Source organism: Phocoena sinus, chromosome 19 (genome assembly GCF_008692025.1).
Source record: "Phocoena sinus isolate mPhoSin1 chromosome 19, mPhoSin1.pri, whole genome shotgun sequence".
Lineage (NCBI taxonomy): Eukaryota > Metazoa > Chordata > Mammalia > Artiodactyla > Phocoenidae > Phocoena > Phocoena sinus.
The window spans coordinates 4,107,912-4,126,515 of NC_045781.1; positions in this window are offsets into that span (position 1 = coordinate 4,107,912).

Below are 18,604 nucleotides of genomic sequence, written 5' to 3' on the forward strand. Positions count from 1 at the left end.
TATTGCCAAATCAAATGTCATAAAACTTTCCCCCTATGTTTTCTTCCAGGAGATTTTGATTTATAGGTTTATATATAAATCTTCAGTCCCTTTAAGTTAATATTTGTTTGTGGTGTTAAGTAAGGATCCAACTTCATCCTTTCACATGTGAACAGCCAACTTTCCCAGCATCGTTTGTTTTAGAGATTATCCTTGTCCCATTGTGTGGCATAGAACTGTTGGTGAAGATTCTTTGACCATAAACGTGAGAGCTTATGTCTGTGTTCTGTATGCTGATCCACTGTTGTCTTTCTGTATGTTTCTACTATTCTTTTCTGATAACTACAGCTTTGTAATATGTTTTAAAATATAGAAGTGTCTTGCCTGTAACTTTCCACTTTCTTTACCAAATTATTTTGGATATTCACTGTTTTGTGATATTTCACATATATTTTAGAAGCAACTTTTCTATTTTGCCAAAGTTTTCATTAGGATTATGAAAGTGATTGCTTCAAATCTATGGATCACCTTGGGTAGCATTGACAATTAATGATATTAAGCATTTGAGTCTGGGAACATGGAATGTGTGTTTATTTATTTATATCTTCTCTAGGTTCTACCAATGATATTTTATAATATCCATCATAAAACACTTTTACCTCCATCTGTAAATTAACTTCTAAGAATTTTTTTGTCTTTGATCCTAGTATAAATGTAAATTTATCCTTAATATCTTTCTTTATTTTCTGTTAGTATATAACACACAACTAATTTTTATGTTTGATTTTGAATTTTGCTAAATATATGAGATCTGTATTTTAATGTGGATGTTTTAGGGTTTTTTACATAAGATTTTGTCATCTGTGAAGAGAGATCTTTACTCCTTTCTGGCTTAGATGTGGATGCATTTTTGTATTCTTTGCTTGACTGTTTTGACTAGTAAATTCAATACTATGTTGAATCAAAGTTCTTAAGTTTTCTTGAATATAGAAAAAAGCCTTGAGTCTTCCACTGTTGAGTGTAATGAAATCCTGGGCTTAGCATTTATGATCTTTATTACAGTCCAGTAGATTCCATCAATTCCAATTTTGAGGGTTTTTTTATCATGAAATATTATCAGTTTATCTGCATCATTATGTAATTATGTGGTATGGATTTCATTCTGTGGATGTGACCTTTTTAATTTACATTTTTTAACAGGTTTTAACTGTACTAATACTTCCTAATTTTTTGTGGTGCATAATTCTTCTAGTGTGCATTTATATATATATATATTTATTTACTTTAGGAGTCCCAAGTGCTTTATTTATTTATTTATTTTAACATCTTTATTGGAGTATAATTGCTTTACAGTGTTGTGTTAGTTTCTGCTGTATAGCAAAGTGAACTAGCAATATGTACACATATATCCACATATCCCTTCCCTCTTGCATCTCCCTCCCACCCTCCCTATCCCACCCCTCTAGGTGGTCACAAAGCACGGAGCTGATCTCCCTGTGCTATGCAGCTGCTTCCCACTAGCTATCTATTTTACATTTGGTAGTGTTTATAAGTCAATGCTACTCTCTCACTTTGTCCCAGCTTACCCTTCCCCATCCCCATGTCCTCAAGTCCATTCTCTACATCTGCGTCTTTATGCCTGTTCTGCCCCTAGGTTCATCAGAACTTTTTTTTTTTTTAGATTCCATATATATGTGTTAAAATATGGTATTTGTTTTTCTGACTCACTTCACTCTATATGACAGACTCTAGGTCCACCCACCTCATTAAAAATAACTCAATTTCGTTTCTTTTTATGGTTGAGTAATATTCCATTGTATATATATGCCACATCTTCTTTATCCATTCATCTGTTGATGGACACTTAGGTTGTTTCCATGTCCTGGCTATTGTAAATTGTGCTGCAATGAATATTTTGGTACATGTCTCTCTTTGAATTATGGTTTTCTCAGGGTATACGCCCAGTAGTGGAATTGGTAGGTCATATGGTAGTTCTATTTTTAGTTTTTTAAGGAACCTCCATCCTGTTCTCCATAGTGGCTGTATCAATTTACATTCCCACCAACAATGCAAGAGGGTTCCTTTTTCTCCACACCCTCTCCAGCATTTATTGTTTCTAGATTTTTCGTTGATGGCCATTCTATCAGTGTGAGGTGATATCTCATTGTAGTTCTGATATGCATTTCTCTAATGATTATTGATATTGAGCATCCTTTCATGTGTTTGTTGGCAATCTGTATATCTTCTTTGGAGAAATGTCTATTTAGGTCTTCTGCCCATTTCTGGATTGGGTTGTTTGTTTTTTTGGTATTGAGCTGTATGAGCTGCTTGTATAGTTTGGGGATTAATCCTTTGTCTGTTGCTTTGTTTGCAAATATATTCTCCCATTCTGAAGGTTGTCTTTTCATTTTCTTGATGGTTTCCTTTGCTGTACAGAAGCTTTTAAGTTTAATTAGGTCCCATTTTGTTTATTTTTGTTTTTATTTTTTTACTCTAGGAAGTGTATCAAAAAAGATCTTGCTGTGGGCTTCCCTGGTGGCGCAGTGGTTGAGAGTCCGCCTGCCGATGCGGGGGACATGGGTTCGTGTCCTGGTCTGGGAGGATCTCACATGCCGTGGAGTGGCTGGCCCTGTGAGCCATGGCTGCTGAGCCTGCACGTCCAGAGCCTGGGCTCTGCAATGGGAGAGGCCACAACAGTGAGAGGGCCGCGTACTGCTAAAAAAAAAGGAGTTTTATAATATCTCGCCTAACATTTAGGTCTTTAATCCATTTTGAGTACTTTTGTGTATGGTGTTAGAGAATGGTCTAATTTTATTCTTTTACATGTAGTTGTCCAGTTTTCCCAGCACCATTTTTTTTTACATCTTTATTGGAGTCTAATTGCTTTACAATGGTGTGTTAGTTTCTGCTTTATAACAAAGTGAATCAGTTATACATATGTATATGTTCCCATATCTCTTCCCTCTTGCGTCTCCCTCGCTCCCACCCTCCCTATCCCACCCCTCCAGGCGGTCACAAAGCATCGAGCTGATCTCCCTGTGCTATGCGGCCGCTTCCCACTAGCTATCTACCTTACATTTGGTGGTGTATATATGTCTGTGCCTCTCTCTCGCTTTGTCACAGCTTACCCTTCCCCCTCCCCATATCCTCAAGTCCATTCTCTAGTAGGTCTGTGTCTTTATTCCTGTCTTACCCCTAGGTTCTTCATGACATTTTTTTTTAAATTCCATATATATATATATGTTAGCATATGGTATTTGTCTTTCTCTTTCTGACTTACTTCACTCTGTATGACAGACTCTAGGTCTATCCACCTCATTACAAATAGCTCAATTTCGTTTCTTTTTATGGCTGAGTAATATTCCATTGTATATATGTGCCACATCTTTATCCATTCATCCGATGATGGACACCTAGGTTGTTTCCATCTCCGTGTTATTGTAAATAGAGCTGCAGTGAACGTTTTGGTACATGACTGTTTTTGAATTATGGTTTTCTCAGGGTATATGCCCAGTAGTGGGATTGCTGGGTCATATGGTAGTTCTATTTGTAGTTTTTTAAGGAAACTCCATACTGTTCTCCATAGTGGCTGTATCAATTTACATTCTCACCAACAGTGCAAGAGGGTTCCCTTTTCTCCACACCCTCTCCAGCATTTATTGTTTCTAGGTTTTTTGATGATGGCCATTCTGACTGGTGTGAGATGATATCTCATTGTAGTTTTGATTTGCATTTCTCTAATGATTAATGATGTTGAGCATCCTTTCTTGTGTTTGTTGGCAGTCTGTATATCTTCTTTGGATGAATGTCTATTTAGGTCTTCTGTCCATTTTTGGATTGGGTTGTTTGTTTTTTGTTATTGAGCTGCATGAGCTACTTGTAAATCTTGGAGATTCTTTGTCAGTTGCTTCGTTTGCAAATGTTTTCTCCCATTCTGAGGGTTGTCTTTTCATCTTGTTTATGGTTTCCTTTGCTGTGCAAAAGCTTTGAAGTTTCATTAGGTCCCATTTGTTTATTTTTGTTTTTATTTCCATTTCTCTAGGAGGTGGGTCAGAAAGGATCTTGCTGTGATTTATGTCATAGAGTGTTCTGCCTATGTTTTCCTCTAAGAGTTTGATAGTTTCTGGCCTTACATTTAGGTCTTTAATCCATTTTGAGCTTATTTTTGTGTATGGTGTTAGGGAGTGATCTAATCTCATACTTTTACATGTAGCTGTCCAGTTTTCCCAGCACCACTTATTGAAGAGACTGTCCTTTCTCCACTGTACATTCCTGCCTCCTTTATCAAAGATAAGGTGACCATATGTGCATGGGTTTATCTCTGGGCTTTCTATCCTGTTCCATTGATCTATATTTCTGTTTTTGTGCCAGTACCATACTGTCTTGATTACTGTAGCTTTGTAGTATAGTCTGAAGTCAGGGAGCCTGATTCCTCCAGCTCCGTTTTTTGTTCTCAAGATTGCTTTGGCTCTTCGGGGTCTTTTGTGTTTCCATATAAATTGTGATATTTTTTGTTCTATTTCTGTGAAAAATGCCAGTGGTAGTTTGATAGGGATTGCATTGAATCTGTAGATTGCTCTCGGTAGTAGAGTCATTTTCACAGTGTTGATTCTTCCAATCCAAGAACATGATATATCTCTCCATCTCTTTGTACCATCTTTAATTTCTTTCATCAGTGTATTATAATTTTCTGCATAGAGGTCTTTTGTCTCCTTAGGTAGGTTTATTGCTAGATATTTTATTCTTTTTGTTGCAATGGTAAATGGGAGTGTTTTCTTGATTTCACTTTCAGATTTTTTGTCATTTGTGTATAGGAATGCCAGAGATTTCTGTGCATTAATTTTGTAAACTGCTACTTTACCAAATTCATTGATTAGCTTTAGTAGTTTTCTGGAGGCATTTTTAGGATTTTCTATTTATAGTATCATGTGATCTCCAAACAGTGACAGTTTTTGTTGTTCTTTTCCAATTTGGATTCTTTTCATTTCTTTTTTATCTCTGATCACCATGGCTAGGACTTCCAAAGCTATGTTGAATCATAGTGCTCGGCACCTTGTCTTGTTCCTGATCTTAGCGGAAATGTTTTCAGCTTTTCACCATTGAGAATAATGTGTGCTGTGTGTTTGTCATATATGGCCTTTATTATATTGAGGTAGGTTCCCTCTGTGCCCACTTTCTGGAGAGTTTTTTTTTTTTATCATGAATGTGTTTTGAATTTTGTCAGAAGCTTCTTCTGCATCTATTGAGATGATCATTTGATCTTTATTCTTCAAATTGTTAATATGGTGTATCACATTGATTTGCATATATTCAAGAATCATTGCATCACTGGAATAAATCCAACTTGATCACGTTGTATAATCCTTTTATTTTTATTTATTTATTCATTTATTTAGGGTACGTGGGCCTTTCACTGTTGTGGCCTCTCCCGTTGCAGAGCACAGGCTCTGGACGCGTAATCTCAGTGGCCACGGCTCACGAGCCTAGCTGCTCCGCGGCATGTGGGATCTTCCTGGACCGGGGTACGAACCTGTGTCCCCTGCATCGGCAGGCGTACTCTCAACCACTGCTCCACCAGGGAATCCCCTTTTATTTTTTTATAATTAACATTTTATATTTTTACATCTTTATTGGAGTATAATTGCTTTACAATGTTTTGTTGGTTTCTACTGTATAACAGAGTGAATCAGCTATATGTAGACATATATTTCCATATCCCCTCCCTCTTTAGCCTCCCACCCTCCCTATCCTACCCCTCTAGTTGGTCACAAAGCATTGAGTGGTGGTCCCAACACATCTTTTTAATGTGTTGTTGGATTCTGTTTGCTAGTAGTTTTTTGAGGATTTTTGTGTCTAAGCTCATCAGTCATATTGGCCTGTAATTTTCTTTTTTTGTGATATCTTTGTCTGGTTTTGGTATCAGGGGGATGGGAGCCTTGTAGAATGCGTTTGGAACTGTTCCACCCTCTGCAATTTTTTGGAAGAGTTTGAGAAGAATAGGTGTTAGCTCTTCTCTAAATGTTTGATAGAATTCACCTGGTTCTGGACTTTTGTTTGTTGGAAGATTTTTTAGTCACAGTTGCAATTTCATTACTTGTGGTTGGTCTGTTCATATTTTCTATTTGTTCTTGGTTTAGTCTTGGAAGGTTGTACTTTTTAAGAATTTGTTCATTTCATCCAGGTTGTCCATTTTATTGATATATAGTTGCTTATAGTACTCTCTTATGATCCTTTGTATTTCTGCAGTGTCAGTTGTAACTTCTGCTTTTTCATTTCTAACTTTACTGATTTGAGTCCTCTCTCTTTTTTTCTTGATGAGTTTGGCTAAGGGTTTATCAATTTTGTTTATCTTCTCCAAAACCAGCTTTTAGTTTTATTGATCTTTTCTATTGTTCTCTTCATTTTTACTTAATTTATTTCTGCTCTGGTCTTTATGATTTCTTTCCTTCTACTAACTTTGGGTTTTGTTTGTTCTTCTTTCTCTAGTTGCTTTAGGTGTAAGGTTAGGTTGTTTATTTGAGATTTTTTCTTGTTTCTTGAGGTAAGATTGTGTTGCTATAAACTTCCCTCTTAGAACTGCTTTTACTTTATCCCATAGGTTTTGGATCGTTGTTTTCATTTTCATTTTTCTCTAGGTATTTTTTTATTTCCTTTTTGATTTCTTCAATGATCCATTGGTTGTTCAGTAACATTCTTCAGCCTCCATGTGTTTGTGGTTTTTACAACTTTTTTCCTGTAATTGATTTCTAATATCATAGTGTTGTGGTGAGAAAAGATGCTTGATATGATTTCAACTTTCTTAAATTTACCAAGGGTTGATCTGTGGCCCAAGATGTGATCTATCCTGTAGAATGTTTCATGTGCATGTGAGAAGAAAGTGTATTCTGCTGCTTTCAGATGGAGTGTTCTGTAAATATCAGTTAAGTTCTATTCGTGTAATGTGTAACTTAAGGACTGTGGGGTTTTCTGTTTGTTTGTGTGTTTGTTTTTGATTTTCCATCTGGATAGTCTGTCCAGTGATGAAGGTGGGGTGTTAAAGTCCCCTGCTATTATTGTGTTAATGTTGATTTATCCATTTATGACTGTTAGCATTTGCCTTTTATTTTGATGTGCTCCTTTGTTAGTTGCATATATATTTACAATTGTTATGTCTTTTTCTGGGATTGATCCCTTGATCACTACGTAGTGTCCTTCTTTGTCTCTTGTAACAGTCTTTATTTCCTTTATTTATTTTAAAATTTTCATTGGAGTATAACTGATTTACAATGTTGTGTTACTTTCTGCTATACAGCAAAGTGAATCAGTTATACATATATAGATATCCACCCTTCAGATTCTTTTCCCATATAGGTCATTACAGAGTATTGAATACAGTTCCTTGTGCTGTACAGTAGGTCCTTATTAGCTATCTACTTTATATATAGTAGTGTGTATATGTCAATCCCAATCTTTCAATTTATTCCTCCCCTCCTTTACCCCTTGGTAACCATACGATTGTTTTCTACATCTGTGACTCTTTTTCTATTTTTTATATAAGTTCATTTATGCAATTTTTTAGATTTAACATATAATCAATATGATAAGGTATTTGTCATTCTCTGTCTGACTTACTTCACTCAGCATGAGAATCTTTAGGTGGATCCATGTTGCTTCACTTAGCATTATTTCTTTCTTTTTTATGGCTGAGTAATATTCCAATGTATATATGTAAAATATCTTTATACATTTGTCTGTCAATGGACATTTAGGTTGCTTCCATGTTCTGCCTATTGTATAGAGTGCTGCATTGAACACTGGCATGCATGTATCTTTTTGAATTATAGTTTTCTCCAGGTATATGCCCAGGAGTGAGATTGCTGGATCATATTGTAGCTCTATTTTTAGTTTTTTAAGCAACCTCCCTACTGTTCTCCATAATTTACATTTACATTTACATTTTGAACAACACTGTATAAGGGTTCTCTTTTCTCCACACCCTCTTTAGCATTTATTGCTTGATGATGGTCATTCTGATTGGTGTGAGGTAATACCTCATTGTATTTTTTTTTAAAATTAATTTTTAAAACTGGAGTATATTTGATTTACAATGTTGTATTAGTTTCTGCTGTATAGAAAAGTGAGTCAGTTATACATATATCCACATTTTTTTTTTTTTTTTTGCGGTATGCGGGCCTCTCACTGCCGTGGCCTCTCCCGCCGCGGAGCACAGGCTCCGGACGCGCAGGCCCAGCGGCCATGGCCCACGGGCCCAGCCGCTCCGCGGCACGCGGGATCCTCCCAGACCGGGGCACGAACCCGTGTCCCCCGCACTGGCAGGCGGACCCCCAACCACTGCGCCACCAGGGAAGCCCTATCCACATTTTTTAGATTGTATTCCCATGTAGGTCATTACAGAGTATTGAATAGAGTTCCCTGTGCTACACAGTAGGTTCTTAATATTTATCTATTTCATATATAATAGAGTGTATATGTCAAACCCAATCTCCCAATTTATCACTCTCCTCACTTTGCCCCTTGATAATCATAAGATTGTGTTCTCCATCTGTGACTCAATTTCTGTTTTGTAAATCAATTAATTGGTACCATTTTTGTAGATTCCACATATAAGCGATATCATATATTTGCCTTTCTCTGAGTTACTTCACTCATTATGACAATCTCTAGGTCCCTCCATGTTGCTGCAAATGGCATTTTTTTGTCCTTCCTTATGTCTGAGTAATATTCCACTGTATATATATATACTACATCTTCTTTATCCATTCCTCCATTGATGGACATTTACATTGCTGCCATGTCATGACTATTGTAAGTAGTGCTGCAATGAACATCGAGGTGCATATATGCTTTCTAATTATGGTTTTCTCTGGATATATGCCCAGGAGTGGGATTGCTGGATTATATGGTAGATATATTTTTAGTTCTTTAAGGAATCTGCATAGTGTTCTCCATAGTGAAAAACAATTTACATTCCCACCAACAGCGTAGGAAGGTTCTCTTTCCTCCACACCAGCTCCGGCATTTATTGTTTGCAGGTTTTTTGATGATGGACATTCTAACCAGTGTGAGGTGATATATCATTGTAGTTTTGATTTGCATTTGTCTGATAACTAGTGATGTTGAGCATCTTTTCATGTGCTTTTTGGCCATCTGTATGTCTTCTTTGGAGAAATGGCTATTTAGGTCTTCTGCTTATTTTTTTTTGGATTGTGTTGTTTGTTTTTTGCTATTGAGCTGCATGAGCTCTTTGTATATTTTGGAGATTAATCTCTTCTCATTCGATTCATTTGCAAATATTTTCTCTCACTTTGTGGGTTGTCTTTTCATTTTGTTGATGGTTTCCTTTGCTGTGCAAAAGCTTTGAAATTTAATTAGTTCCCATTTGTTTATTTTTATTTTCATTACTCTAGGAGGTGGATCAAAAAAGATTTTGCTGCAGTTTATGTCACAGAGTGTTCTGCCTATGTTTTCCTTTAAGGAATTATAGTATCCGGCCTTACATTTAGGTCTTTAATCCGTTTGGAGTTTATTTTTGTGTATTGTGTTAGAGAGTGTTCTAATTTCATTCTTTTACATGTAGCTGTCCAGTTTTCCCAACACCACTTATTGAAGAGACTGTCTTCTCTCCATTGTACATTCTTGCCTCTTGTGTCATAGATGAATTGACCATAGGTGTGTGGATTTATCTCTGGAATTTCTATCCCATGCCATTGATCTACATTTCTGTTTTTGCACCAGTACCATACTGTTTTCATTACTGTAGCTCTGTAATATAGTCTGAAGTCAGGGAGCCTGATTCCTCCAGCTCTTTTCTTCTTTTTCAGGATCGTTTTGGCTATTTAAGATCTTTTTTATTTTCACAGAAATTTTACATTTTTTTGTTCTTCTGTGAAAAATGCTATTGGTAATTTGATAGGGATTGCATTGTATCTGTAGATTACATTGGGTAGAATAGTCATTTTTACAATATTGATTTTTCCAATCTAATAACATGGTATATCTGTCCATCTGTTTGGGCTGTCTCTGATTTCTTTTGTCAGTATCTTATAGTTTTCTGAGTACAGGTTTTTGCTTCCTCAGGTAGGTTTATTCGTACATCCTATGTATTTTTTTTCTTCTATGAAACCCTTTTATAGGAACATTTTTTGCAAAAGCCTCAGAGTACACACAGAACTGTCTGTAAATGACAAAAGACTTAAAAATGACCATGGTTAAAGATTTGATGAAAGCTCATAATAATGCAATTGACAAGGAAATTTAGTTATTTCTGAGATACATTTTAAAGTAATGACTAGAATTATGACATAACATTATACCAGAACATAAAAAATTTTTAGAAATTTCATGTAATATCTGAAACATTTATATTAACATATTTCCATACAAATAACCCAAAGAAAGTTTAGTATTAGTTTTTTTTTTTTTTATACTGCAGGTTCTTATTAGTCATCAGTTTTATACACATCAGTGTATACATGTCAATCCCAATCTCCCAATTCAGCACACCACCATCCCCACCCCACCGTGGTTTTCCCCCCTTGGTGTCCATACGTTTGTTCTCTTCAACTGTGTCTCAACTTCTGCCCTGGAAACTGGTTCATTTATACCATTTGTCTAGGTTCTACATACATGCATTAATATACGATATTTGATTTTCTCTTTCTGACTTACTTTGCTCTGTATGACAGTCTCTAGATCCATCCACATCTCAACAAATGACTCAATTTCATTCCTTTTTATGGCTGAGTAATATTCCATTATATATGTACAACATCTTCTTTATCCATTCATCTGTCGATGGGCATTTAGGTTTCTTCCATGACCTGGCTATTGTAAATAATGCTGCAGTGAACATTGGGGTGCATGTGTCTTTTTGAATTATGGTTTTCTCTGGGTATATGCCCAGTAGTGGGATTGCTGGATCATATGGTAATTCTATTTTTAGTTTTTTAAGGAACCTCCATACTGTTCTCCATAGTGGCTGTATCAATTTACATTCCCACCAACAGTGCAAGAGGGTTCCCTTTTCTCCACACCCTCTCCAGCATTTGTTGCTCATAGATTTTCTGATGATGCCCATTCTAACTGGTGTGAGGTGATACCTCATTGTAGTTTTGATTTGCATTTCTCTAATAATTAGTGATGTTGAGCAGCTTTTCATGTCCTGCTTGGCCATCAGTATGTCTACTTTGGAGAAGTGTCTATTTAGGTCTTCTGTCCATTTTTGGATTGGGTTGTTTGTTTCTTTAATATTGAGCTGCATGAGTTGTTTATCTATTTTGGAGATTAATCCTTTGTCCATTGATTCGTTTGCAAATATTTTCTCCCATTCTGAGGCTTGTCTTTTCGTCTTGTTTATGGTTTCCTTTGCTGTGCAAAAGCTTTGAAGTTTCATTAGGTCCCATTTGTTAATTTTTGTTTTTTATTTCCATTACTCTAGGAGGTGGATCAAAAAAGATCTTGCTGTGATTTATGTCAAAGGGTGTTCTTCCTATGTTTTCCTCTAAGAGTTTTATAGTGTCTGGTCTTACATTTAAGTCTTGAATACATTTTGAGTTTATTTTTGTGTATGGTGTTAGGGAGTGTTCTAATTTCATTCTTTTACATGTAGCTGTCCAGTTTTCCCAGCACTACTTATTGAAGAGACTTTCTTTTCTCCATTGTATATCTTTGCCTCCTTTGTCATAGATTAGTTGACCATAGGTGCATGGGTTTATTTCTGGGCTTTCTATCTTATTCCATTGATCTATGTTTTTGTTTTTGTGCCAGTACCATATTGTCTTGATTACTGTAACTTTGTAGTATACTCTGAAGTCAGGGAGCCTGATTCCTCCAGCTCCGCTTTTTTCCCTCAAGACTGCTTTGGCTATTTGGGGTCTTTTTTGTCTCCATACAGATTTTAAGATGATTGGTTCTAGTTCTGTAAAAACTGCCATTGGTAATTTGATAGAGATTGCATTGTATCTGTAGATTGCTTTGGGTAGTTTAGCCATTTTCACAATATTGATTCTTCCAATCAAAGAACATGGTATATTTCTCCATCTATTGGTATCATCTTTAATTTCTTTCATCAGTGTGTTATAGTTTTCTGAATACAGGTCTTTGTCTCCCTAGGTAGGTTTTTTCCTAGGTATTTTATTCTTTTTGTTGCAATGGTAAATGGGAGTGTTTCCTTAATTTCTCTTTCAGATTTTTCATCATTAGTGTATAGGAATGCAAGAGATTTCTGTGCATTAATTTGTATCCTGCAACTTTACCAAATTCATTGATTAACTTTAGTAGTTTTCTGGTGGCATCTTTAGGATTATCTATGTATAGTATCATGTGATCTGCAAACAGTGACAGTTTTACTTCTTCTTTTCCAATTTTTATTCCTTTTATTTCTTTTTCTTCTCTGATTGCTGTGGCTAGGAATTCCAAAGCTATGTTGAATAGTAGTGGCAAGAGTGGACATCCTTGTCTTGTTCCTGGTCTTAGAGGAAATGCTTTCAGTTTTTCACCATTGAGAATGATGTTTGCTGTGAGTTTGTCATATATGGCCTTTATTATGTTGAGGTAGGTTCCCTCTGTGCCCAGTTTCTGGAGAGTTTTTATCATAAATAGGTGTTGAATTTTGTCAAAAGCTTTTTCTTCATCTATTGAGATGATCATATGGTTTTTATTCTTCAATTTGTTAATATGGTGTATCACACTGATTGATTTGCATATATTGAAGAATCCTTGCATCTCTGGAATAAATCCCACTTGACCATGGTGTATGATCCTTTTAATGTGTTGTTGGATTCTGTTTGCTAGTATTCTGTTGATAATTTTTGCATTCTATATTCATGAGTGATATTGGACTGTAATTTTCTTTTTTTGTAGTATCTTTGTCTGGTTTTGGTATCAGGGTGATGGTGGCCTCATAGAATGAGTTTGGGAGTGTTCCTTCCTCTGAAATTTTTTGGAAGAGTTTGAAAAGGATGGGTGTTAGCTCTTCTCTAAATATTTGATAGAATTCACCTGTGAAGCCATCTGGTCCTGGACTTTTGTTTGTTGGAAGAGTTTTAATCACAGTTTCAATTTCCTTACTTGTGAGTGGTCTGTTCATATTTTCTGTTTCTTCCTGGTTCACTCTTGGAAGGTTATACGTTTCTAAGAATTTGTCCATTTTTTCCAGTTGACCATTTTATTGGCATAGAGTTGCTTGTCTCTTAGTCTCTTAGGATGCTTTGTATTTCTGCAGTGTCTGTTGTAACTTCTCCTTTTTCATTTCTAATTTTATTGATTTGAGTCCTCTCCCTCTTTTTCTTGATGAGTCTGGCTAATGGTTTATCAATTTTGTTTATCTTCTCAAAGAACCAGCTTTTAGTTTTATCAATGTTTGCTATTGTTTTCTTTGTTTCTATTTCATTTATTTCTTCTCTGATCTTTATGATTTCTTTCCTTCTGCTAACTATGGGTTTTGTTTGTTCTTCTTTCCCTAGTTCTTTGCGGTCTAAGTTTCGATTGTTTACTTGAGATTTTTCTTGTTTCTTGAGGTACGCTTATATAGCTATAAACTTCCCTCTTAGAACTGCTTTTGCTGCATCCCATAGGTTTTGGATCATCGTGTTTTCATTGTCATTTGTTTCTAGGTATTTTTTGATTTCCTCTTTGATTTCTTCAGTGATCTCTTGATTATTTAGTAACGTACTGTTTAGCCTCCATATGTTTGTGCTTTTTACATTTTTTCCCCTGTAATTCATTTCTAATCTCATAGTGTTGTGGTCAGAAAAGATGCTTGATATGATTTCAATTTTCTTTTTACTGAGGCTTGATTTGTGATGCAAGATTTGATCTCTACTGGAGAGTGTTCCGTGTGCACTTGAGAAGAAAGTGTAATCTGCTATTTTTGGATGGAATGTCCTATAAATATCAATTAAATCTATCTGGTCTATTGTGTCATTTAAAGCTTCTGTTTCCTTATTTATTTTCATTTTGGATGATCTGTCCATTGGTGTAAATGAGGTGTTAAAGTCCCCCACTATTATTGTGTTACTGTCAGTTTCCTATTTTATAGCTGTTAGCAGTTGCCTTATGTATTGAGGTGCTCCTATGTTGGGTGCATATATATTTATAATTGTTATATCTTCTTCTTGGTTTGATCCCTTGATCATTATGTAGTGTCCTTCCTTGTCTCTTGTAACATTCTTTATTTTAATGTCTATTTTATCTGATATGAGTATAGCTACTTCAGCTTTCTTTTGATTTCCATTTGGATTGAATATCTTTTTCCATCCCCTCACTTTCAGTCTGTACGTGTCCCTAGGTCTGAAGTGAGTCTCTTGTAGACAGTATATAGATGGGTCTTGTTTTTGTATCCATTCAGCAAGCCTGTGTCTTTTGGTTGGAGCATTTAATCCATTCATGTTTAAGGTAATTATTGATATGTATGTTCCTATTACCATTTTCTTAATTGTTTTGGGTTTGTTTTTGTAGATCCTTTTCTTCTCTTATGTTTCCCACTTAGTGAAGTTCCTTTAGCATTTGTTGTAGAGCTGGTTTGGTGGTGCTGAATTCTCTTAGCTTTTGCTTGTCTGTAAAGCTTTTGATTTCTCCATCGAATCTGAATGAGATCCTTGCCAGGTAGAGTAATCTTGGTGGTAGGTTCTTCCCTTTCATCACTTTAAGTATATCATGCCACTCCCTTCTGGCTTGTAGAGTTTCTGCTGAGAAATTAGCTGTTAACCTTATGGGAGTTCCCTTGTATGTTATTTGTCATTTTCCCCTTGCTGCTTTCAATAATTTTTCTTTGTCTTTAATTTTTGCCAATTTGATTACTCTGTCTCTGCGTGTTCCTCCTTGGATTTATCCTGTATGGGACTCACTGTGCTTCCTGGACTTGGGTGGCTATTTCCTTTTCCATGTTAGGGAAGTTTTCAGCTATAATCTGTTCAAATATTTTCTCAGGTCCATTCTCTCTGTCTTCTCCTTCTGGGACCCATATAATGTGAATATTGTTGCATTTAATGTTGTCCCAGAGGTCTCTTAGGCTGTCTTCATTTTTTTTCATTCCTTTTTCTTTATTCTGTTCTGCAGCAGTGAATTCCACCATTCTGTTTTCCAGATCACGTATTCGTTCTTCTGCCTCAGTTATTCTGCTATTGATTCCTTCTAGTGTAGTTTTCATTTCAGTTATCGTATTGTCCATCTCTTTTTTGTTGTTCTTTAGTTCTTCTAGGTCTTTGTTAAACATTTCTCGCATCTTCTCGATCTTTGCCTCCATTCTTTTTCTGAGGTCCTGGATCATCTTCACTATCATTATTCTGAATTCTTTTTCTGGAAGGTTGCCTATATCCACTTCATTTAGTTGTTTTTCTGGGGTTTTATCTTGTTCCTTCATCTGCTGTATAACCCTCTGCCTTTTCATCTTGTCTGTCTTTCTGTGAATGTGGTTTTTGTTCCACAGGCTGCAGGATTGTAGTTCTTCTTCTATCCTTTTTGATACGATGGTAAACAGGATTGTTTTCTTAATTTGTGTTTCTGATCTTTTGTTGTTAATGTATAGGAATGCAAGTGATTTCTGTGTATTAGTTTTGTATCCTGCAACTTAACTGAACTCATTGATGTGATGTGCTCTAGTAGTTTTCTGGTATCATGTATAGGATTTTCTATGTATTGTGTCATGTCATCAGCAAACATTGACAGATTTCCCTCTTCTTCTCCAGTTTGCATTCCTTTAACTTCTTTTCCTTCTCTGATTGCCGTGACTATGACTCCCAAAATTATGTTGAATAAAAGTTGAGAGAGTGGACATCCTTGTCTTATTCCTGATCTTAGAGGAAATGCTTTCAGTTTTTCACTGTTGAAAATAATGTTTTTTGTGGTTTTGTTGTATACAGCCCATAGTATGTTGAGGTAGGTTCCCTCTGTCCAGTTTCTGGAGAGTTGTGTTTTTTTTTTAAATCATAAACTTGTTTTGAATTTTGTCAAATGCTTTTACTGCATTTTTTGTGATGATCATATGGGGTTTATTCTTCAGTTGTGAATGTGGTGTATCACCTTGATTGATTTGCAGATAGTTAAAAATTCTTTCATCCTTGGGATAAATCCCACTTGATTGTGGTGTATAATCTTTTTAATTTGTTTTTTGATTTGGTTTGCTAGTATTTTGTTGAGGATTTTTGAGTCTACGTTTATTAGTCATATTGGCCTATAATTTTCTTTTTTTATGGTATCTTTTTATGTTTTTGGTATCACGGTGATGGTGGCCTCATAGAATGAGCTTGGGAGTGTTCCTTCTTCTGCAGTTTTTTGGAATAATTCCAGAATGATAGGTGTTAACTCCTCTGAATGTTTGATAGACTTCACCAGTAAATCCATCTGTTCCTGGACTTTTGTTTGTTGTAAGTTTTTTTGTTTTTGCCACACTGCACAGCATGCGGAATCCTAGTTCCCCAACCAGGGGTTGAACCTTTGCCCCCAGCTGCGGCATAGGGGATTCTTAACCACTGGACCATCAGTGAAGTTTCTTGTTGGACAGTTTTTGTTGTTGTTGGATGTTTTTAAATCACAGTTTCAATTTGAGTACTTGTCATTGGTTTGTTTATATTTTCTCTCTCTTCCTGGTTCAGTTTGAAGGTTGTGCCTTTCTAAGAATTTGTCCATTTTTTTCTAGGTTATCCATTTTATTGCTGTATAGTTGCTTGTAATAGGCTCTTATGGTCCTTTGTATTTCTGTGGTATTATTTGTAACCTTTTTTTCATTTCTAATTTTATTGATGTGAGTCCTCTCCCTTCTTTTCTTGATGAGTCTGGCTAAGATGTATCAATTTTATCTTCCTAAAGAACTAGCTTTTAGTTTCATTGATCTTTGCTATTGTTTTCTTCATCTCTATTTCATTTATTTCTGCTCCAATCCTTATGATTTCTTTAATTCTACTAACTTTGGGTTTTGTTTGTTCTTCTTTCTCTAGTTGCCTTATGTGTAAAGTTAAGTTGTTCGAGATTTTTCTTGTTTCCTGAGGAAAGATTGTATTACTATAAACTTCCCTCTTAGAACTGATTTTGCTGCATCCCATAGCTTTTGGATCACTGTGTTTTTATTGTCATTTGCCTCTAGGGTTTTTGATTTCCTTTTTGATTTCTTCAGTGATTCATTGGTTGTTAATAACATAATGCTTAGCCTCCACGTGTTTGTGGGTTTTTTTTTAAACAGTGTTTTTCCCATAATTTATTTCTAATCTCAAGGCCTTGTGCTCAGAAAACATATTTGATATGATTTCAGTCTTCTTAACTTTACCGAAGCTTGATCTGTGGCCCAAGATATGATCTATCCTGGAGAATATACTGTGCGCACTTGAGGAGAATGTGTATTCTGCTGCTTTTGGATGAAATGTCCTATAAATATAAATTAATGGTATCTGGTCTAATGTGTCATTTAAGGCCTGTGTTTCCTTATTGATTTTCTGTCTGAATGATGTGTCCATTTTTGATATTGGGGTGTTAAAGTCCCCCACTATTATTGTGTTACTGTCAATTTCCCCTTTTATGGCTGTTATCATTTGCCTTAGGTATTGAGGTTCTCCTTCATTGGGTGCATATATATTTACAATTGTTATATCTTCTTCTTGGATTGATCCCTTGATCATCATGTAGTGTTGTTTTTTGTCTCTTGTAACAGTCTTTATTTTAAAGTCTGTTTCGTCTGGTATGTGTATTGCTATTCCAGCTTTCTTTTGTTTTAAATTTGCATGGAGTACCTTTTTCATCCCCTCACTTTCAGTCTGTATATGTTCCTAGATCTGAAGTTGATCTCTTGTAGACAGCATATATACGGGTCTTGCTTTTGTATCCACTTTTCCAGTCTATGTCTTTTGAATGCAGAATTTAATCCATTTACCTTTAAGGTAATTATTGATATGTGTGTTCTTATTGCCATTATGTTTTTGATTTGTTTTCAAAGGTCTCTTTTCTTCTGTTCCTCTCTTGTTCTCTGTGGTTTGATGTGCATCTTTCGAGTTGTGTTTGGATTGTTTTTTCTTTTTTGTGTGTGTATCTATTGTAGATTTTTGGTTTGTTGTTCCCATGTGGTTTTGATATAGTAGTCTATATATGTACAAGATTGTTTTAAGTTTCTGGTCTCTTAATTTCCAATGCATTTCCAATATCCAGCATTTGTACTCTCCTCTTCTCATGATTGCTTGTCTTGATATCATATTTGCATGTGGACAGTTTCCTATCTTTACTTTATATTTACCTTTACTTGTGAGCTTCCCCATTTGTAATTTTTTTTTTTTTTTTTTGCGGTACGCGGGCTTCTCACTGTTGGGGCCTCTCCCGTTGCGGAGCACAGGCTCCGGAGGTGCAGGCTCAGCGGCCATGGCTCACGGGCCCAGATGCTCCGCGGCATGTGGGATCTTCCTGGACTGGGGCACGAACCCATGCCCCCTGCATCGGCAGGCGGACTCTCAACCACTGCGCCACCAGGGAAGCCCCCCATTTGTAATTTTTTTTTTTTTGATTCTAGTTGTGGCCTTATTTTTTTCTGCCTAGAGAAGTTCCTTTAGAATTTGCTGTATGCTGGTTTGGTGGTGCTGAATTCTCTCAGTTTTGCTTGTCTGTAAATCTTTTGATTTCTCCATCAAATATGACTGAGAGCCTTGCT